This window comes from Bactrocera dorsalis, chromosome 1 (assembly GCF_023373825.1).
Source record: "Bactrocera dorsalis isolate Fly_Bdor chromosome 1, ASM2337382v1, whole genome shotgun sequence".
NCBI lineage: Eukaryota > Metazoa > Arthropoda > Insecta > Diptera > Tephritidae > Bactrocera > Bactrocera dorsalis.
Window position 1 is genome coordinate 103,722,776 of NC_064303.1, and position 23,745 is coordinate 103,746,520.

A 23,745-nucleotide genomic window follows, 5' to 3' on the forward strand; every position below is an offset into this window, starting at 1 on the left:
AATAGAATATATATTTCATCGTCATCGATTGGGGAATCGGGTTCGCCATCTCCAGATGTTACCCAAAAATATGGATTTTTACATAAATCCGCTGCGTTTCTGGATGAGGCTTATTTTCATTATCACCCGGCAGCAGAGTATACTAGTGATGGCCTCACTGCGATCCGCCGTTGCTGCGCCTCCATTTTCGACCAACCAACCAATTATTTAACGATAAGGAAGTCATTCATATGTCATAAAAATTCCTCGGCTACTCCTAACTATTTAAAATGCGATTGCCCGTGCGATGCATGCAGATACATACAATGTGCTCATATTTCCGCTTTTAAATGAATTGCTTTTCCGCATTGCCTACCTCACAGCGCACACCGTGGACAGTTGTTTTGATCATAATTGAAAATTAGCTAGTCGACATGACAATTTGGCTCGCCCTGCTAATGCTTAATGCACGAGTAAACAAACATGCACATATGTATGTAGCGATCTATGTATGTACTTGCTTTCATTTCGAAATTTGATTGTAGTTTCACTTCGAACATTTTTACTTTCTTCGAGCACAAGGTAACTAACCTATGCATCCTCATAGTTTGTTGACAAAGCTATTGTCTGGCATGCATATTCTGATATCTATGTACATGTGTAAGCACGCAATTACATTTTACATATACATGTATGTATGTATGTGGCAAGCGTACAACTTGGCCGCAGTCCAAATCACAGACGAAAATAGCCAACGGCAAACATGTATTTATATAGTTTACTGGCACAGCGAAGAAAGTGGGTGGTAATGGATTCAAATTGTTGGCATATACATACATACATACAAGCACATATGTAGATAATAATGTATGTATGTGCGTACATATGTAGGTATTATGCATGTTTAGTAGGCACAAATTTATTTGTTAAACTTGTACAAAATTGTTTGGCATGAAAATGTAATTGAATTACAGTGGGATAATATGTTGAGCAGATAAAAAGATAAAAGTATAAGTGATTATAAGTAAGATTGGATGAATGAACTGCTTGCGAATGAAGGTCATACTTAGTTTTAGAATTTATTGCTATTTGCTATTGAAATATGAGTTCGTCTAAGAAGCTGTAGTTTAAATTCATAGTATAAATTTAGAAGTTAGTAGTGAAGCATGATTTTGAATTAACTTAAGTTTTAAACCGAATAAACAACAGATACATAAATATAAGCCATCCTTAAGTATTCCAAAAGTTGTGTACAGTAATTGTCCTAATATCTTCTAAATCTCTCTAGAAAAAGCTCAGCCATATCGTTATAATCTATTTAATACAAAACTTTTGCAAAGCGAAAAAAAGCGAAATTTTCATTCGAAAGACCATTTTTTGTGTTTATTTTTTGAAGATTATATCTTTTAAGTATTGGCCGCGGCTACGTCTCAGATAGTCCATCCGTTGAGTCCAATTTTCGATTATTTGTTCGAGCATTTTTACTGGTAACTTGCGAATGACACGCGTGATGTTTAGCTTCCAGGTCTGAATCGAAGCAAGATTGTCCGCATAGACTTTATCCCTGCAGGCAATAGTCTAACGGTGTGATATCACACGATCTTGATGGCCAATCGACCGGCCCAAAACGTGAAATTATCTGCTCACCGAGCTGTTCCATCAATAAATCCATTAATTGATGGGATGTGTGAGAGCTGGTCCCGTATTGTTGAAACGAAATGTTACCGAGATCACGAGCTTCAATTTCAGACATCAAATGGTCGGTTCTCATGGCGCGATAACGGTCGCCATTCATGGTTACGTTCTCACCAGGCATCAGTTTTGAAGAAGTTTGGACCGTTAATTCAACCAGCCTACAAACCTCACAAACCGTTGTTGTTTCTGAATATTTTCAGGTTGCTCGTCGTCCCAAATGCGGCAATTTTGCTTGAATTGAACCAGAAATGGACCTCATCGCCGAACCAAATTTGGCTCGAATACGTCGGATCTCTTGAAATTTATCAAGAATCCATAGAGAAGGGTCGAGCGGCTTCAGTCCTTGCACAAGCTGTATTTTGTAGGCTTTCAAATTAAGAGTTCGCTGTAAAATGTGCTAAGTTGTACCATACGTCAGTCCGAGTTGCTATGAATGGCGCCGAATCGACTCTCCACGGTCTACAGTTGCCAATTTATAATCTCACAAATTATCTCCATCTCACGTACAGCCATTATGAATGACGTGATTTAATTGTTTTAACTGGTATTCTTAAGCACAGCAAGTAGCATTTAAGAATCACCTTACACAACGGCCACCCTTCCACCACTTTCATATCTATAGCTTATAATTTGAGACGTATACTGTACACTGAAAAGACTCAGCTGCTTAACTCTCCTTACTCTATGCCGCCATAGCTCAGCACACACATACTAATACAAATTAATCACACTCAGAAATAAATACAATTTAATTATTCTGACACGCAAGCGACTAATAAAATTTTAATTAAGCTGCACAAATTATGTGCAGAGATAATCATTCATTCGTTGCAAAGAAAAGCAAGAAAGAAATCACCGACTTGGCAAACTTTAAAGATGGCGGCGTTCAGCCAATGGAAGACTGAGATTTTCCATTGCGCCTCTGAAGTGTCTCCGAATATGTGTATGTAGGTGCCGCAGAGTCACAAAATGTCAAAACAAACGAAATTGAAGAGAAGGCTACATAACCTCAACTGACAATGAAGCCAGCGGCAAAGAGAGGGTTAAAAAGATACAAAGATTACAACAGTAAAAGGATAAACGTCGGAAGAAATTTCTAAAGTTAAATTGTGGCACGTACTGTTATTGAACGATTTGAGTGTATGAAGCTACATACAAATGAATACTACAAAATGCATTGTAGCATCGGTATGAGTGGAGTATGAGAAGGCGCACAGGAAAAGCAGGGGTTTTCTATAGAGACTCAACGCAACGAAAATGAAGTGAGATATGTATGCCAAACAACAACCATTATTTAATGTCTTTTGTGTAGTTATCTGGTCTCTGTTTTGACTAAGTTTGTCAAATTGAAGTCTATTTTTTCGTGCCTATTGAGTTGTTGACTGCTTAGGTTCTTAAGCCGACCAAAAATTACAGTAAATATTTCTTTACACGTACGATTTTTTGTGTTGTAGTCATGAGTTGTAGCGGTCAAACCATCACCATTTACTAAAATGACAATAAATTCGTACGCAGAACACCTCAAAGAACCCATAGACCTGTAGGCACACCAGTCGCAAGTTTTTCCTTTAGATTTCTTCGGTAGTGTAATCTTTGTTTCCGACTGACTTGGCATTTTCTTGACGTATAGATCTTCCACTATGCCTGTTAAAGTAGTTCCACGAAAAAATCACCCACTCTTTCAAGAATAATATGACCCCCACTGTTTATATCGGCATGTTCGTATTGTAAAACCCTTCGAATATGAAGGCGCTCGCTGGCATTTCAACGAAAACAGGCAGATAACATGAGCAAGCATAAAATGCAAAGATTTATGTGTTTGCAATGCGGCGGCAGTTATTCGTAGACATCTTACTCATGACGGGTTTGAGGATGGCGCTGTTTCTTCGAAATCTTTTTGGCCCGTCTATGCGAAAATAGCTGAATTTCGCTACGAGCTGTGACATTTTCTGCTCGCCTAAGCGAAATAAAACTTGTGTCGTGGAAATTGGCATACAGACATGAGTTTCATTTACTCTCTTTGAGCTTGTTTTTGCGCTTACTCGGTTCGGCTGATGCGCACACATTTCAAATACACTGTTTTGACTTGGGCGCTCGCTTTGTTGCTGTGCAACAATTTCCGAAATGAAGCTAATGTGCGTTGCACAAGCGTGCAAGAATTCATGTAAAAATGTGTAGGTATATGTATGTACTTATGTATATACATATATACAGTTGCTTTAAAACAGATATCAATTTTTTCGAGAAAAACAGAAAGTTTTTATACTCCGTGCTGTCTGTAAAGGTAATCCAAATGAACATATTTTTCATTCACATATTAAGAACATATATACATATGTATTCCTCTTAGTATTTACTTGGCATATACATATTTCCTCTACTCTTTAAATGTTCGCTTTTGTGTTGCCCTCGCTTTTGCCTTATTTTTTTTTTGGCCATATTCCTCCCGGGGAATCACAAAAGGCATGCAAAAAGTGCATTGAAGTCACTCGCAAGCGTGCATAGGTGCATTATGTACTTGAAACAAAAACAAAACACTACGTAAAGCCTACACAAAAGCGTGAAAGCTTGGAAAGTAAAATAGGCAAACTGTTAGAAAAAAATGGAAAGCGCTGCAGGTTAGCAGCATGTTCTGCCGGAGCCTTGATGAGTGTTTGCACTTCAAGTTTAGCTTTTATGCCGCATGTACGCTCAACCTTCGGGTAAAAATTGCTTAATGGATTTGTGGCATATAATAGTGTGGGCCATAAATAAACACTTGACAGGTTTATTTCAGGCGTTACCAAGAATTTGTGGCGTGTGCCGTTATGTTTTCTTAGAAATGCAATTTTAAACATTCTTAACACCTTCATAGGTTGTGTGCGTGTATTTTAAAATCACTTTTCTCAAAGTTGGTGTAAGCTTTACTTTCACTTGTTGCGAGTGGCTGTGGGAAAATTCAGTTTTTTATTTCATGTAAATATTTTTTTTCTCAACTTGGACTTATATTTATGTAAAGATAATTCGAGAAACGAAAGCTTATAAGTTGTTTTCCATCCGAGGGTTGCCTTTTATATATAGTGGCTAAAGAACCAAATAAATATTAGTCATCGATAATCGCTTTTTTATTTTTCAAAATATTCTCTATTAAGATCTATACACTTTTGCCTGCGTTTGAACCAATTGTCGAAGGACTTTTGCTACTCTGATTGATATACCTGTATTCTGAGGGCATCAACCACCTCTTCAGTTGCTGAAAAATGTTGGCCCCTTAGCAGGCACGTAGCCAGGGGGGGGGCTAGAGGGCTGAAGCCCCCCCCGAAATAAGGAAATTTTTTAAATAAATCGCAAATAAAAAAGATTTATCACTGACTGAATCTTTTGAAACTCTTATACACAACTCAGCTCAAACCTATAACAGTCATACGCAACTACACTAGACGGTGACTGAAAACTTATCAAAAGTCATACTTAAGCGTTGTACAGATCTCCATCTTGATATGGCGAAGTTGGTTGGCCAGGGATATGACGGAGCAGCAAACATATCAGGGCATTTAAGTGGAGTGCAAACCAGGATAAGACAACTGTATCCAAAAGCACGATATGTTCATTGCGCTAGTCACCGATTGAACCTTGCGCTTTCTAATACTATGTCATTACCTTCAATACGGAACTGCCTTGGTATTGTCAGTGAAATAGCAAATTTATTTAGAAACCATTCAAATGCAAACACAACTTTCCAGGACGTTATACAGAAGCACGCACCAGAAAGCAAAAAAAGACGACTTGTTCGCCTTTGTGAAACAAGGTTTATAGAAAGGCATGAAAGCATTATAAGCTTTGTGGAGCTTTTCAAATTCATTGTACTAAGTTTGGAAATAATTTCGAGTAAGACATGGTCCATTTCGTCTAAAGCATCAGCCTTCTTAGCAGCGGTAGAGAAAAGCGATTTTTTGCTTAGTCTATTCGTCTGTGAGCAATTGTTCAGCTTAACGCTGCCACTGTCTGTGCAACTCCAAGAAAAATCTATGGATTTTGTATCAGCAATGAACCGAGCCAAAGAATTAATAAGAACTCTGCACCAGATAAGAGAAACAGCGGATGGTTTTTTCAACGATATTTTCCAAACAGCATCACAAATGTCTAAAGATCTTTATGACATAGATCTTGTAGTGCCTAGAGTGACTTCGCGTCAAACTACTCGTGCTAATCCACCATGCACAACCCCTGAAAGCCACTTCAGAGTTACAATATTTATTCCATGCGTTGATGCTCTGATTCAAAACATGACAGAACGTTTATTAGTGAATGAGGATATACTCTCGTCATTTCAAATTCTACTCCCAGGTTTTGCTGCAATTGATAATGCCGAAGAATTAAAAAATTTAACTATTTACTTCGAGGAGCAAATATCAATGACAGCATTAAAATCAGAGTATCGATTGTGGTGTGCCAGCATATCAACAATAGATCCAACCATAGAAGTGTTGAAATTACTGCAACATTGCGATGCAACGTATTTTAAAAATATTCACTACCTGCTTACAATTTTACCAACTCTTCCAGTGAGGACCGCTTCCTTCGAAAGAACTTCTTCAACCTTAAAAAGAATAAAAACTTTACCACGCAGTGTGATGGGCAATGAGCGGCTGAGTGCACTTGCTGTTATTGCAGTGCACTGGGATATTAAAATAGATCCAGATGAAGTAATTAATGATATGGCAAACAAGAAGAAAAGAAAAATATTACTTATTTAAGTTACAACTACCAAATAATTTAAGTAATACATATATGAATTTATATTGTTTTTTTTTTAATAAACAGAAAATTCAAAGTTTATATATGTTTTTACTTCAGCCCCCTCCGAAATGAAAAGCTGGCTACGGGCCTGCCTCTTAGTTTATTTTTTATGTGCGGGAATAAAAAGAAGTTCAACTCGAACAAATATTTTTACAATCAAATATTCACGTATGCTGGTCCCAATAATGCCTATGCTTCCCTAAATCTCACGATGGCTCACATCAGTTCGAAAGTTGTGAAAAGTAATCGTGTGAAAATGTTTCCGATTTAATTCCAATTTTTTGCCGGATTGAATATTTTATGTTACTGTTAATAACACAAATAGCGTTCGTATGTTAGATCGTTCTGACTATGTAGAACATTAAAAATTTCAAAATTTACGATCAAGTTGTAAATTACCAGATTTCAACACTTATGCGGTTACAGCCGAGCTTACAACAGCACCCCAGGCGTTCTTCATTTTTCGTTGTTTGGCGCCAATTGAAGAGTACAAGTATAGCTAGTTTCATCTGTACCTGGTCTTTCCAACGGAGAGGAGGTCTTCTTCCCTTGTTTCCCCCATCGAATACTCTCAGAGCTGGAATGTTTTCAGCCATTCGAATGACATAGCCTAACCATCGTAGTCGCTGCCTCTTAATTCGCTGAACTATGTCAATGTCGTCGTATAACTCGTCCAGCTCATCGTTCCATCGCATACGATATTCGCAGTTGCCAATCCGTAATGGAATATATATCTTTCACAGAACCTTGCTCTAGAAAACTCGTAACGTTGAGTCATCAGATGCTGTCATCGTCCATGCCCCTGCATCATATAGCAAAACGAGGAACTTCGTCTTTATCCTTCGAGAGAGGACTTTACTTCCCTATTGCCTGCACCGTCCGAAGCAGCGCTTGCTGCGAAGAGTGATTCTGCGTTGGATTTCTAGGCTGACGTTGTTGTGAGTGTTAATACTGGTTTCAAGATAGACGAAATTATCTACGACTTGGAAGTTATGACAGTCAACAGTGACGTGGGAACAAAGTCGCGACGACGACTGTTTGTTTGATGATAGGATGTTGGTTTTCCAAGCCACATTGAAAAATTTCAATTAGTTTGTTGACGCGAGCTTTAATCTTTCACACAATACACTCTATAGAACCTTATATGTAATGCTGAGGAGGCTTATCCCACCGTAGTTGGCACAGCTTGTGGGGTCTCCCTTTTTGGGGATTGTACAGAGCTTATATTGGAATCGTGAGGCATGCTTTTGTCCGACAAAGATGCTGATGTATGCTCCTTTTCGTCGCCGTATTCGAATAGTTCGGCCGGCAACACTTCGGTCTTCGTCGCTTTGTTGTTCTTCAGACGGGTAATTGCTATTCGAACTTCTTCATGGTCGGCCAATGGAATGTCCGCTCCATCGTCATCAATTGTGGTATCGGGTTCACCATCTCCTAGTGTTATACTTTCACTGCCAATTCGCATGATGGAGAATTGTAAGAAATATCGTCATTTCCAAATCCACTCAGAATCTGAATACACATATATACTATACTCTTTAATGTGTGAAAGAATAGAGATCCAAAATTTGTATCCACAAAGTGCACGTTGTTTTGTCATCATTTTTTGTGGTTCCACTCCAAAATTCAATTTGTACCACCTACTCACTAACACACACACACACGGGTGCGTTAAACCTTTTTTGTTGCGGCACACACATCTTGAAATGTCAGCAACATATGTATATAGATACTCGGTAAAAACTGCATTCGGAGGAACAACAATAACAACAGCAATATCAACATTTAACTGCATAAAGAAAGTCATTCATGGTAGAGGAAAAACCCGGCAACGCACACACAAGGCAGATTAAGACATTTATATATTAGTCCACACATACATGCATATGCATATACGTATATGAATGGAATATAATGGCAACCTACAAAGTGGATGACAACGGTGACAGTGAAAGTGAAAAGTAGGCCAAAGGCGATAAAGAAAATCTTACAAATTAAATGTGAGAAAAAAAAACTGAAAATGGAAAGAAGCTGCAGCAGAAAGAGAAATCGCAGATCTAATTCAATTGCATGGTTGCATGTGTAGAGCTGAAAACTTTTGCCAATGCTTTAAAGTAGAAATGAAACCTGCTGCACACAAGCTAACACACACACACATATATGTACATATTTGAATGTGCTTGTACAAATACTTATATAAATGTATATCCCGCTACGCTGGTATAAAATTCAATTAGTGGCAATTTAATAGCTTATAAAATAGCTGAGGGAAAAACATAGTGCAGCTCGCAGCTGTCACTGCACAACCCTAATTATATAAGCCACAGTAGAGGCACGTGAAGAAGGTTGCAGCTGCACATTAAATGCTGTTGCAATTTAAAAGAGTTGAAGGTGTCTAAAATATTTCGAGATGTCAGTTAAAACGCTGTGGTGGCGGCAATTATGATTTCTAATTAAACGAAGTTATGCACCGATTTTAATACACATTATCGCAACTATAATCGAAGGTATCCACTTTAAAGTCGTTCGGAAGATTAATTAATCTTTTTTCAAAAATGTGGCAACTTTAAAGTACCTTCTTTGAATAAATTTATGGAACCTGCATAGTTTGACGCCTTATTTTAATAATTATACCCTGTACCGGATCTATTAAGTCAACCACGAAGTTTGTAACACCCAGAGGGAAGCGTCGGGGCCCTGATTTGATTTAGCCATGCCCGTCTGTGTGTATATACGCAAACTAGTCCCTCAGTCTTTGAGATATTGATGTGAATATTTGCACACACCCTTTTCTACTATAGCATTGTTGTTGTTGTTACAAACTGAACGAATGCTGAGATTGAGATTGAAAGAGATATCTTTAAGAAATTTAGCATCCAAGTGATGCAATCTCAGAAGAAATTTTTTAGTTCTTATCAATATAGTATTTGGCTCCCATACAAACTGATCGATCAAAATCAAGTACTTGTAATTAATATTTTCTATTTGTGAAGGGTATTATAGCTTCGGGACAACCAATGTTAACGTTTTTTCTTATTTCTCATATAACTTATCAATAATGAGTTTAAATAAATTAATCATATGGCAACCGCTCTCTGCTTGTATCTATATCTACTTAAGTATGTATATTAAATTTTCTCAAATATTAAATTAATAAAAATTATAAATTCCAATCTGGTAAACAATATTTTTGCCAAATATGTATGTATGTGGCAACTCTTGTCAAAAACACCTTCGCTGAACCTGCTTACACGTTTTTGGTTACATGCCCTTGTAGCAATAACTCATTTTTATACTCTCGCAACAAAGTTGCTAAGGAGAGTATTATAGTTTTGTTCACATAACGGTTGTTTGTAAGTCCTAAAACTAAAAGAGTCAGATATAGGGTTATATATACCAAAGTGATCAGGGTGACGAGTAGAGGTGAAATCCGGATGTCTGTCTGTCCGTCTATCCGGCAAGCTGTAACTTGAGTAAAAATTGAGATATCATGATGAAACTACACGTATTTCTTGGCTCCATAAGAAGGTTAAGTTCGAAGATGGGCAAAATCGGCCCACTGCCACGCCCACAAAATGGCGGAAACCGAAAACCTATAAAGTGTCATAACTAAGCCATAAATAAATATATTAAAGTGAAATTTGGCACAAAGGATCGCATTAGGGTGGAGCATATTTGGACGTATTTTTTTTTTGAAAAGTGGAGGTGGCCCCGCCCCCTACTAAGTTTTTTGTACATATCTCGGAAACTACTATAGCTATGTCAACCAAACTCGATAGAGTTGTTTCCTTCAGGCATATCCGTATACAGTGCAAAAATGGAAGAAATATGATAATAACCACGCCCACCTCCCATACAAAGGTTATGCTGAAAATCACTAAAAGTGCGTTAACCGACTAACAAAAAACGTCAGAAACACAAAATTTTACGGAAGAAATGGCAGAAGGAAGCTGTACCCACGATTTTTTTTAAAATTGAAAATGGGCGTGGCGTCGCCCACTTATCTCAGGAACTACTCGACCGATTTCAATGAAATTCGGTATGTAATATTTTCCTATCACCCTGATGACATATACAAAATATGGGTGAAATCGGTTCACAACCACGTTTTCTTCCAATATAACGCTATTTTGAATTCCATCTGATGTCTTCTCTGTATAATATATACATTAGGAACCAATGATGATAGCGGAATAAAACTTTACACAAATACGGTATTTGAGCTGAGGTATCCCTTGTGGAAAAATTGTCGTGATCGGACTATAACTTCACAACTTCAAGGTCCCTGATATCGAATACGAAGAACTCAGTGTCTAACCTAACCTAACCTAATTTTTCACCGAAAATATCGGTAAATCTCTCAGAATTGAATTTTAATTAATTTTACAGCAAAATAAAAAAATATGTATGTAAATGACGGATAATGAAATCTCGATTATCACTTTATCATGCGAGAGTATAAAATGTTCGGTGACACCCGAACTTAGCCCTTCCTTACTTGTTTATTATCGATTTTATTTAAGTAAAAATTTTAAAGAGGTGGCAACTCTTAAAAAAAATTAATCATAACTTTTCTTAAGCTTTCTCCATTGTTGTAAAATATAATATAATTTCCCAATCTGTCAAAAAAAATCGAAATATGTGGCAACTCTTTTTCAAAAATAACTTCGAAAAATAATTTTTTGAAACCTGCTTAGTTTTCACCTATGTACATATATTTGATGTTTTCATTTAATTTATTACTTATTAGTTCAAATAATTGAATTATGTGGCAACCACTCTCAATAATATGTATTTTCAACGGTGAGCTTGCCACCACTTTAAAATTTTTAGTAAAGTCCATAATGAAAATAAGTTATTGTGTTGTTCTTAAAGCAAATATTTTTAATGTAAATTTTTTAAATAGGTGGCAACTCTTTAAATCATTTTTAATGACAAGTTTTCTTAAGCTTTCTCCAGCTTGGTATCCACATTGTGTTCATTCGTTTATTGATAAAAAATCATAGCATTTTCAAATAGATAGGTGGCAATCCTCCCTTTCCTTTTTTATTTGGATTAAATTTTATTTCATTGTTACCCATTAAAATAATGTTTACAAATAATTATTCAGACTTAAATAGATCATTCGGACATACATATATTCTTATGTAATTTATAGCATTAATTAAATTTAAACATTTATTAAGCACTTAAATTTTACAGTCGCTTGTCAACAAAATGGAACAAGCCACATTTTTCTGTGAAAATTCCAAATATTTACTTGAACATTGTTCAGGAAAATATGTAAATTGAGAATATTCACCAATACACACATATACGTACAAGTATAATTCTGATTCTGTATTGGTGCATGGGCTTGGGCATTATTGCAATATTTAACCAGTTTTTCGCTCAACAATTATGCGAATGCAACGTCGAGAGCACTCTCATACATATGTGAGTGCGTGTGTATTGTAAATATGTTGGAAAAAAATTACAACAAAACAACCTCGCGCTGATTTTCATGCCAGGCATAAAAGTTTCATTTATTCCATTTTGATTTTAATTTTTTATTTGCTCGGCGCTGAAGCGAATACGCGTGTTTTGCTCATCACTTTTGGCCAACCACACATAACGATGCTGCAAATGAAATGGAAATGTTGTAATAATGCTCGTATTTGTCACATATTTTCTCGTTAAATGTGTGTGTAAGCTATTTTTTATATTAAAACGGGAGACAAGCAAAAAGTGTGCTAAATATATGAGCGTGCTGATTGCATGCAACAACAACACATATTAATGATTTGCATATCAGCGTAAAAATCGCGCGTCACGCCGGAGGGACACACATTTTTGTCACGGAAATAATGGCGGCAGTGTTAAAAAAATACAGGCGACTTGGGAATTCGAGTTGTTGACAGTTATTTGTGCGATAGAAAATACAACGTAAAAGTGGGTGGAACTACATCGATAGTCTAATCATAAAATCACATTGGAGGAGTTGTCGGTAATAAAGTTGATAGGTTAGATAGTCGAAATATCGCTCGTTTAGTAGTACCTTTCATTATCTGGCAATTTAGTGAGATTTTGGTCTAATTTGAAATATTTTTATGTCCTAATAAATTTAATATACCCAAAGGAAATATATTTAGGTAGGTATGACCCTCACCTCCTTACATTTTGAGATATCACTTTGAACTTTTGAACACCTTCTTTTCTCCCCAAGAAGCTGCTCATTTGTTGAAACCGGCTATATCGGACCACTATAACGTATAGCTGTCATACAAAATGAACGATCAAAATTAAGTTCTTGTATGAAAAACTTTTTTAATTGACAAGATAACAACACGAAATTTAGCAAAAATTACTTTTCAAGACAGTGTTACAATGTCCTTATAAACTTTTTTAGATCGGACCCCTATAGCATGTAGCTGCCATACAAATTGAACGATCAAAATTAAGTTCTTGTATGAAAAACTTTTTTAATTGACAAGATATCAACACGAAATTTGGCAGCAATTATTTTCCAAGGCAACGCTGCAATGTCCTTATAAACTTTTTTAGATCGGACCCCTATAACATGTAGCTGCCATACAAAGGGAACGATCAAAAGCAAGTTTTTGTATGAAAAACTTTTTTAGTTGATGAGGTATCTTAACGAAATTTGACTTCAATTATTTTCCAAGGCAACGCTGCAATGTCCTTATAAACTTTTTTAGATTGGACCACTATAACATATAGCTGTCATACAAACTGAACGATCAAATGCGAGTTCTTGTATGAAAAACTTTTTTAGTTGATGAGGTATCTTCACGACATTTGGCTTCAATTATTTTCCAAGGCAACGCTACAATCTCCAAATAAATTGTTCATATCGGACCACTATAGCATATAGCTGTCCTATAAACTGGCTGAACGAGTAATTGCTTGTTTAGGCAGAGTATTACAGAGACAGGATGACGAAACCAATGTGTCTTTTTCCTCAGCATTTTGTTACATGTATTTCATGTAATTCAATTGTCTTACAAAAGCGCTCACTTAACCAAAACACTCATACTTCCATCAAGATATATCCGCTTTTATACAAAGAACCAGGAAACGCTGCTTGTGATACTATAATTGCACGAAAGCATTTTAATGAAATAAAATATGTTATATATCACCCAAAGTAAATAAATATACACACGCGCTGCTTTAATGCAATTTCCGCAGAAATCCATCAAGAATGCAGAAAGTATTGTTATGGCATAATAAACGCACGTTGCGTATACGCCATGGAGCCACACATTGAACGTAAGGGCATTTATGCACGTTTTTATTTGTGCGCATGCAACTCGTTATTTTCGTAACAGAATGGCTTTTTTAAACCAAAAATACTGTTAAACATACATACATATGTGTATGCTTACATATGAAGTATATTTTAATTATATCTCGCTGCATGTCGGCTAACTAAGAGCCACGCCACAACGTTGATTATGCGTGAAAAATTAATTAAATCAGTGGTAGACTTTTTAAAAGGCGAACGGCGAAACGCGCAACTGTGCTGTTGTGGTCCAACTGTGCAAAACCGAAAAGCGCAGCTGACTGTGTCCCGAGAGTAAATGCTTTGCTAGTAGCTCCAACAGCGCTGCGGCGGCCGCTAAGGTGATATATACACACACATATACATACGTATCCATTTACATACACCGCAAATATGCAAATAACGGTTTGCTGACGCTGCAGCCGGCTCTCACCTATATATATATGTATACAGTCATGCGGTGGGAAATTCAGTGCTGGTATTTTATTTTGCATGGGTCTCTTTATGTATTCACTCGCTCGTTATAATTGTGACAATTTCTATGCAAAAGTTTCCACAATGATTTAATGCTGATTGTGAAATGTGGTGTGGTGTGGCGGTGCTTGTGGTGGCATAAGTTCGGCATTAAGTAAAATAAAATTGACACTAATTGTTGATAACTATGCTGGTGATGGCTACGGTGGTGACACAGCTTGCAGCGATTTGAGCTAGCTGTGGCAACCATTGAACTTTTTTTGCGCTCGCTTTATGCAGTTTTTTCGAGTTTTTTCGTTATATCAACGAAAAGTTGAGTAAGTGCACTCTAAAACTTGACGGTTTTGGGTAATGGAAAGTTTAAAAATTACTTTTTTGGGTCGAAAAAATCTAGCTGCATTATAATCATTAAAAATTTACTATTTTAGTTTGAAGTTGAAGGTCAGAAAAGAGAGAATTCAATTAAAAAATATATAATTTATATTTATATATATTTTCGAAGAATAATTTTCTTGAAATAAACCATAAAATATAAAAGAAAATAAATTTATTTGAGACTAAAAATTTCGCTTGAATTATTCACTTGAAATTTTTCGCCTGAACTTTTCTGAGAGAAAACCATTTTCCACATATCGCACCCATTTACAAAAAAAAAAACCGAGCAAGTTGTAACAATGTTGCATCCAAGAAACAGTTCAAATCCTGCATTTTTACCGCTATTGCTTTCAAACACATAAACTCACATAGTACATGACAGTAATTACCAGCTGCACTACATCACTAATTGCACCTTGTCTACACCAAACGCCAACAGTACATTGTTGCCATGGCGCACTGTTTGCTACAAATTTTTCTGCTGTTTTACTTGTTTCCGCGTATTTCTGCGAGCATTTTCCGCTAATTCCTTCGCTGTTACATAGCATTTTACACGCTCACGCACCCACACCTCACCTTCGTTGTACTTTTTCTGTTTCGTTGCATTTCATATCTGACCAATTAATTAACTTGCAATTTACGCGATAATTGGCGGCATTAGCTGGTGATGTTGCCAATTAAACGCCAGTATACAACACACACCAAGCCAACTAGACAGCCGCATGGCAACGTTAATGTATGTATGTGTGCAAGCAATAATTTCCCTGTAGGTACATATTTATAGATATAGTCCTAGTAGGCGCCACATGCGCCACCAACAAAAGCATTTTCCCAATAGAATTTTAATAAAGCGCTCAGCTGGTTGCCAGGCGCAACAAATATTTCGTTTTGTTGACGTATTTGTAATGGCTTCCTCTTCTCTTTCTGCTTACAAAAGTCTGCTTTGATCACAAAACAAAAAATTTAGCGTTGAAAAGCCGAAAAATGTTAAGATATTGCTTGGTTGTGGGAAGCAATGTTACTCATACGCCTTGCCTTACCGAATGTGAATTGCTTGGAGGTGTGAGCAAATGTTACTCATACGCCATGTCTAACCAAATGTGAATGTTCACGAAAACTTTGTAGTAAATGAATCGCGTGTTCACTTGTAGCTTTATTTAAAAATTTTCAATAATTGCTTGTATGGGAAATGTTTACTGGAAATAAATTGAAATATAAATTATAATAATTTTCATATTAAATTCAGATTTTCTACTGAATATTTATTACAAACAAATTTGTTTTCCGATAAAAAAATAGGAATAATTTTAACTTTCGAATCTGTAATACTCTTCACAGGTGCATTTCTAATATCATAGAAGAATATAAAGAGAGCTTTATCTAGCTTTTGATAGTTTAGTTTGTACGGCAACTACATGCTATAGTGATCCGATCTTTACAATATGTCGGAAAATTACAGCGTTGCTTTGTGCAACAATCCATACCCAATTTCGTGAAGATATTTTTTGGGGGTTAAAAAATGTTTTCCTTACAATAACTTGATTTAATCGGACAGTTTGTATGGCAGCTATACCCTATAACTGTCCGACATCAGCGATTTTGACATTTGACCAGCCACTTGAATAAAAAAAAAACGTATTTCGCACACGTTTTTTTTTGGAATGACATTACAAAAATGGGCATGACCGATTCGTCTCAGTTCGTCATCAGGGCCACGCTTGCAGAAGTCCAGACGCTGAACCCAATTTTCGACGGTTTTCAAGCATCAGCCGATACTGCTGCCATTTCACGTTCGATATTCCTACGAAGTTCATCAGTTGTCGCTAGCTTGTTGGCATAGACCATAGATTTGAAATCTCACGACCGAGGCGGCCAATTGACTGAGCCATTTCGTGAGATAACACATTCACTATAAGCTGTGTGGTTTATGGCGTCGTCGTATTGGAATCACATATTGTACAAGTCCATGTCATTCAATTCAAGCCACAAATATTTGTTTAACCTTGAGCGGTAGCGATTCCCATTTACAGTAACGAGCCGGTCTTGATCACATTCATCACAGAAGAAGTACGGCCCAATGACACCGCCGGGCTATAAACCGAAACCGTAATTTTTCCGGGATGCAATGATGACTCATGGAGGACGTGTGGATTTCTGCCTGACCATTAACACATATTTTACTTATTGATGAAGCCATTCAGCCAGAAATGAGCCTCGTCGCTGAACATGATTTTTCGATGAAATATCGGATCAGTTTTAAATTGTTACTCAGCCTAATTCACGAATATACTACGATTCTGGTGATCAAGAGACTTCAATTCTTGCGTCAATTTGATCTGATAAGGATGTAGGCCAAGATCTTTTGGCAAAATTCGCTACAACGACGTTACAGAAATGCCAACACTTGAGAACGACGTGTCAGAGACTGGTTTGAGTCTTTCTCAATTGATCCGCTAGTGGCAGCAATATTCTCGGGATCTTTTTTTACGGTGCATGTGAGTTCAAATTTTTCCACTAGACGCTCAATTGTTGATCTGAGAGGACGATTATGACGGCAATAAATTGGACGCAGCGTCCTTAAAATTGAGGTTACTGACTTCGAATTTCGGTAGTAAATTTTAAAAATTTCGACTCGTTGTTGGATCTTATGTCTTTCCATGATGAAAAAGCAAACCTTACTGAAAAGAAATATCAAAAGAGCGGGAAAAAATATGTCGTCGTTTGCTGTCCCTATCGGTCTGCTTTTGTAGTGTCTTTTTGAAAACACTTATAACCTTAAAAGGATGCAAGCATTCCCTTATAATATTTTATATTTTCGAAATGGTAAAAATTACAAAAATCTGCACCGTTTTTTAATCCCTCAATATGTCAATTTCCTAACAAATACCTAAAGTTCAAAGCTCCGTGCATTAAAAATTTCACACACATGTTACCGCGGATAATAATGAAGCCGACGAGCTTATCGCAGCATCAAGTGAAATTTAAATTCATTAGCCGATATTGCAAATATTAAAACAACTACAATTAACTTTTTACTAACTAGCATAATTATGAGCGCTAACAAGGAGCCGCAACAGGCAACAGTGTGGGGGACGGCTAATGGCCGTAATGGCACAAAATGACAGAAATTACAAATTTAATCGTGTGCAATGCAGCGACCAACTGAGCGCAAGAATAATAGCAAACAAATGCCAGCACACGCACACACGCAACTTATGTACATGTGTATGTAGGGAAAAGCGGCGGGAGCGTTGGTTATAGCTTCAATAGCAATAAATGGCGTGAATTTCGTTTAGAGCCACGCGTATAGCTTTTATATACACACAAATACATACTAAACTCCGTTTATATACGTATGTTTAACTGTGCACGCTGTTAATTGCTGTTGTTGCGTAATATCAAAACTGCAGCCAGCGTTCGTGGCTCGTGGCATGTGCTTCATACTCGTACTACTTTCTCTTCAGCACGGACTAAAATAATTGCAGCTGTTATAAATTCAACTGAGGTGCATTGTGGAGCGCTGAAAAGTATGCAGTGCCCTCCTCTGGGGGGCTCCAGGGTGGTAATAACTGTAACCAATTCAATAGTATTTTGTGGAACTGCGGCAGTCGCTGGTGGCAAAAGTTATTTTGTATAGTGTTGAAACATTTACAAACTCATTAAAAGTTTTATATATGAGAGCAACAGCAACAAAACACACATACGGGTATAAACGGTTTTTTTGGTTTTGTATTCACGGCAAAAACTGTTTGCAAATCACAGAGCAATGTGCAAATGATTTTCACCGTTTTTATACGCTTGCAACATGTTGCTACAGGGTATAATAGTTTTGTTCACCAAACTGCTGTATAACCTAAAACTAAACGAGGTAGATGTAGGGTTTTATATATATAAATGATAAGGATGAGAGGCGAGTTAAAATCCGGTTGACTTTCTGTCTGTACATCCGCCCTTCCGTCAGTGCAAGCTATAACTTGAACAAAAATTTAGAAATCTTCATGAAACATATTACATATGTGCGTTTCTTGGAAAAAAGAAAAGTTCGAGTTCGTAGATGAGCGTTATCGGACCACTGCCACGCCAACAAATCGCCATTAACCGAAAACATATAAAGTACCATAAGGAAGCACTAAATTTAAATATAAACCTCTAACTTGACACAGGCGATCGCAACGGACATCATTTTTGAGAAAGTGGGCGTGGCCCCGCTCTCTAATAAGTTTAATGTACATATCTCCTAAAACTATAAATCTACAGCAACCAAATTCGCATAGCCCAACTACTATAGGAACTGCTACCACCAGTGTGAAAATGGAGGAAATGGGATGATAACCCAGCTCATTGCCCATATAACGGTATTGTTAAAAACTGTTAAAATCGCGATAAATCAATAACTAAATACGCCAGAGAACACACCGCGAAATGGTATGAAAGGGCTTTGTAGGATCCGAGACATTATAGGATCTGACGACATTATGGGATGTGTTGCCCACTTTTAGGTGAAAAAAAACATATCTTGAGACCCGTCGGACCGATTTAAACCAAATTTGGTACGTGACATATTAAAGTGTGAAAATGAGCAAAATAGGATTATCAGCCACGCCCACTTCCCATATAACACAATTTTAAATTCCGTTTAAAACTTTTACTTTTCAGCACACAATTCAAGATTGATTTAATAATATCAGATTAAAACTTTCTACGAATAGTGCCTTTGAGATGTGCCACCTTATGACTAAAAATTTCCCAAATCCATCCAAAACTGTTCAAGCTCCTAGATACTCAAAAAGTGGACCCCGGTACCTATAGTTGACTTTTTACCAAAAATATCGGTCAATATGTGAAATATATAATTGAAATTTTGTAATTGATTCCTTTCGTTATAGTAAAATGTCTGTGGGGTACCAATGGGTTGTGTCGGGTCAATACTTCGAACTTCCGGGTGACTTTATACCGCACACATCAGCCAAGTGATTTATCTTAATAAAATTGACAGAGCGTGTTTTTCGTATAACGGTGCATATTTTTGCTTAGAATGAATAAAATCGGGTATAAACTCGCACTAGACCACATATAAATAACGGGCCTTATGTACCTGAAGGTAATTCCCTGCCTTCAATCCGTGCAAGTTGCAAGAGTATGAAATGTTCGGTTATACCTGAAGTTAGCTCTTCCTTACTTTTTTTTCCTTCCTTACTTTTTTTAGATGTTTTTTAGAGAGGCTATGTGATGTTTTGCAGACTTTGCTAAATACTTGCACTTCAATTTTCCAATTTAATGCGACAACGCTGGTACTTGGGGCACACAGCCACACTGCAATAGTTGGCGAAAAAAGTTCATACTCATTTACGTTCACTGAGCACAACTGCAACTGTAATTAGAAGTTCTTATTTCCATTCTGTTGAGCTTCAAACTACAATAGTTGTTGATTAATAGCAACTTCAGCTTCGCTTTCATGCAAAACTACTAAATCCCTGATAGGTTGTGTACGTTTCTAACTCTGCTTTTTGTTTATTAGCAAGAAAAAGTGTTAACTTCGGTTGTATCGAAGCTATAATACGCTTCACAAATACAAAAGATTCCTTACAAGCATTTTATTCCGATCGTTCAGTTTGTACGGCAGCTATACGCAGGGCCGGCCGGTTCATATAGGCAAGTAAGACAACTGCTTCGGTGTCAGAATTTTAGGGCAGCCTTGCTTCTCTTTTTATACCCCGAACAGGGTATATTAAGTTTGCCACGAAGTTTGTAACACCCAGAAGGAAGCGTCGGAGACCCTATAAAATATATATATAAATGATCAGTATGGTGAGCTGAGTCGATTTGGCCATGTCGGTCTGTCTGTATTTATACGAACTAGTCCCTCAGTTTTTAAGATATCGTTTTGAAATTTTGCCATTTTCTCTTCAAGAAGCTGCTCATTTGTCGGAACACTACGCCCTAGAAGCCCTAAAAGCTAAATTATCTTCATTTTATTTTGGTTACCGAAACCTTAAAAGCTATATTATCCACGCTATAAAAGAAATGGTTATGTACCAACCTAACTAAAAGCTTTTTTGCATATTTCATTCACCTTCATTAGTGTGAAGTCAGTTTGTCATTTTAAAGTTTCACCTCAAATACAACTATGTAACTACTTATTTAACAAAATGACCAATAAATGGTAACCTCATTAATATACGCCCCACCATAAACCTGGAATTCACCGTAGTCCAATGAGAATAAGGGAGATTTCAAAGTGGATATAGTAATCACATTATTGCGCATTGCATGCAACAGTGTGGAACAAGCAAATCAAAGTCGTAACCAAAACAGCAATGCGAAAACAGATTCAGATGCAGCGACAAACTGGCTGCCTGTCAAGTGCGGGTTAACGATGTGGGCCGACCATGACGACAGACACGCCAAGAAGGGACATGAAAAATACCACTGCCATGTAGTTAGACAGCAAAGAAAAAAGACACACAAATGTAGGAGAAGAAACCTAGTTGTCCGTACGTGCACACACGTACATACACATGTATAGACAGACAATCTGACAGCACCACAAATAGAATTGACGCACTCTTGGCTACAGCCACAGCGACAACAACAAATGGCGAAATTGGCGAGAAGAACACATAAAACCAAATGTTGACATGACCAGACGCAGTTCGAAAAAAAACAGCAACAAAAATGGACAAATATATCTACTGGCGCTGTTTTGAAAATAACCGCAGGGCTTTGGAAGAGATAGATATACACATTTATGTGCATGACTGTCATTGATGTGATAAAATTCAATGCAAGCGGCGGCCACCGAGTTCAATTGATGACTGTCAATATGGCAAGTATGCAACTCTGGCGGATGTATATGTAATTTTGAATATTTAGATAAAGTTTTGCATTCGGGTGAAGTGGCGAAATATCAAACTGTTTGTTTTTGTAATAGTTACATATAGTTTGTAGCGGAAATAGTATGAAAAGTGAAATGCAGCTTAAAGGAAAAAATAAGAGTATTTTGTCACACTGAAATGAAGAAGCATAAGCATAAATGCAAAAAAGTGAATGTTTTGACTTTAAATACAAATTTTAATTCTTGAGAAATGCAGTTATTTTTAGCTGTGAAATCATATTCGAAAGCAAGATGATATGATATCTGTTGTCGATTCTTATTAAATATTGGACAGTCGAAAAAGTCTTTTCGTATTTTTAATCAAACTTCAACTCTGGTTTCTCGGCGAAAAACTGACAGTAAGAAGTAGGATCTATAGTGGATGATTCCTTTCCAATCCCACCAAACACTGAGTATAACCTTGCGAGGTTATTAAAATCTCACCTTTCTAACACTACTCGCACTGGAGATATAAAACTGCAACGACATCTGGTTATGTCGACGTTATACTCTTTAAATAAACTCTTAAAAAATATCTCAAAATTGTCTGAGTTTTGTCAAACTGAACACTTCCAAGTATTTGTTGCACTTGCTGCCATGTCTCAAGTTTTTACTGTATTCGCTTAAGATAACACACACAACGGTCGTTGACTAGCGTTTTGACAAGGACAACAGCAGGACTCGTAAAACTATTTTTATCTTTGCATAACAACATCAAAAAAAAGCAACAAGTTCCATTACGCACAAACACACATTTCTCTGCAAGTACAAAATAAAATGTGCTATCAACAACAAAAACAACAGCTAAACTTTTAATATGCCCCTTCTACTAATATACCAACCGCGCTTCAACCACCCTTCTCATGACAACGAGCAAATTTTATTTTCAAAATGGAAATTAGCATTCGAATTTAATTTAAAGTTTCAACAAAGTGCCAACATAACTTTTTCAGGCGTAAATTTATTTTTCATCCACAGCGCTCGAGGGCATAATACAAATTCCGGTTGGTAATTAGCTTGACGCTTAACGGTGTTGAGAGTGCTTATGGTATATGTGTGCCTAAAGGTGTGAAGTAATGTGATCAAATCCAATTTCTAATACAGAAAATTTAATATTATATATATCCACAGCTGCTGTTTGCCTTTACAGTTGAACTACGGCAGGCAATATATTTATACCCTGAATTGAGTATATTATGTAAATTAATGTTAGGTCGAAAAAGTCTTTTCGTATTTGTAATCAAGCTTCAACTAATTTTTTTATATTTATAATAACCTCTAATGACCAAGTATGCACCATTTTTCGACCACTTTTTGCCATTTTTTCACTAGAGTCATTATTCAGTTAAACACTTTTCTGGTTTCTCGTCGAAAAACTGCGACAAGTTATTTTCACAGGCTTCTCTTGAAGCCAACTTTACTCCATTAAGGGAGTTCTGCATTGATCGAAGCAAATGATAGTCCGATGGTGCAAGGTCAAAGCTATATGGTGGATGCATCAAAATTTCCCGGCCAACTTCTCCCAGTTTTTGCCGAGTCATCAATTATGTGTGTGGTGCAGCGTTGTCCTGATGGAAGACCCAAGCCCCAAGCCCTTTCTGTTGATCAGTGCTGCCCGTTTTATTCGACTACTTGCTTCAATTTCATCAGTTGTTGACAGTAAAATGTAGAATCAATCGTTCGACCAGGCTGGAGCAGCTCATATTGTATGATTCCTTTCCAATCCCACTAAACACTCAGCATAACCTTTCGAGGCGTCAATCCTGGCTTTACGACCACGACCATTTGTGGAGCTCCACCGCGCTTGTACCATGATCTTTTTCGCACATTACGCACGGCCTTGGTCAATCTTATCTATAATTTTTCGTGCCTAAGTCCGAGCATGTTAATGTGGATGACTTTTGGCTCCAACAAGACTGCGCTACCAGCGATGTAGCCAACAAAGGAAACTTTTGGTGAATGTATTATCTCCCAGATATGTGGCATGTCCTCCAAGATCGGGCGACTAACACTGCTGGACCATTTTTGGTCATTTATCTAAGCATATAAGAGCGAGACCACTGATGCTTGGAAAGTAATATTCGCGCGTTATTGTTGACAACCTGAATTGCTACAAAAGTGGTCGAAAATTAGGCTTCGGGCTGGAGTCGACTGTCACTTGCCCAAAATAATTTTTATAAGATATTCCTTTATCTATAATAAAGCTAAATTTTTGGTCATATTAAACGTTTTGTTTCTTCTTGAAAACCACACGTCCAAACAACACCCTTTGAATGTAATAGAC

At 37.0% G+C, this 23,745-nt stretch overlaps 1 protein-coding gene across 7 annotated transcripts in view; it reads left to right on the forward strand.

The window, feature by feature from the left end:
* The window catches only part of LOC105231264 (uncharacterized), a 109,099-nt gene that overhangs the window by 46,011 nt on the left and 39,343 nt on the right, over positions 1-23,745 (forward strand). The gene's annotated exons all lie outside the window — the stretch shown is intronic.